The sequence below is a fragment of the Tupaia chinensis genome, unplaced genomic scaffold, assembly GCF_000334495.1.
Source record: "Tupaia chinensis unplaced genomic scaffold, TupChi_1.0 Scaffold000115_1, whole genome shotgun sequence".
NCBI lineage: Eukaryota > Metazoa > Chordata > Mammalia > Scandentia > Tupaiidae > Tupaia > Tupaia belangeri.
Genome location: NW_006159579.1, coordinates 8,622,421 through 8,623,452, shown reverse-complemented (window position 1 = coordinate 8,623,452; position 1,032 = coordinate 8,622,421).

Here is a 1,032-nt window from a genome sequence, read left to right as displayed (position 1 = left end):
CTGGACTCCCACGTAGTCGACCACAGTTTGAGTCTCGGACCCGGTGGCTTAAACTCATGCCAGGCACGTGTGCGTGCGTGCTCAAGATCCCGAGAGGAGAAGAGGAGAAGGAACTGTAGTGTGGCCACCCCCCTGAGGGGTGATTTCTTCTTTCTGTCTCTGTCTCTATTTCTGGTGAGCACATGTGCCCTATAGAAAAAACCTCTCCTAAATAAATAAATAAATAAATAAAAAGTATTCTGGGCATGCATAAGATATGGGATTCAGTAGGTTAGGTGCATTAAATGCATTTTCAATTTATGGTATTTTCAACTTATAATGAATTTATCAGATGTCAGCCCATTCTAAGTAGAGGAGCTATCTGTATATTGAAGGCAACACAGCTACATGGCACTAATACATAAATCACCTTCCCACAATTTTCCCCCATACACTTTAATAATTGCATTTTCCAGAGATATTTATCTTTTGGAGACATTATCTTTGAAGACACTGAAGTTAGACATGTTCTGTAATTTTTATTTCTATATCACAGAATTATTTTTACTGGTCTTTCTTTCTTCCTTTTTTTTTTTTTTGGTCAGAGGACATGCACATGTGCAAAAGACAGACACAGTGAGCATGAACACCATAAAGCACAAGTAAGAGAACAAGAAAGCCCCAACGAGCCATGGTTGTCCTGCAAACCTTTTTCCTCTTCTTTGTCCCACCAGGACCCTAAGCATGCACGCACATGTGTCTGGCATGCTGCCATCTGGACTGGTATTCTGAGAGTTGCATCTGCCTTCCTCTGGACTGCACTTAACCACTGTACTAAAGGGCTGGGCCTCTGGCCTACCATTAAGTGAATAATAATTTTGAAGTCTGCTCCTGTTGTGATGCTTTTGTGATCACTGTTTTGATCAATGGTATTTCAACTAAGATCCATTAGGTTTAAACTAATGGACATTAGTGAACACATCCCTAAATGACTCTGGTTTACTTCCGTTAAGTAGCACTTCCACAATAACAAATTCAAGGCAATTCAATATT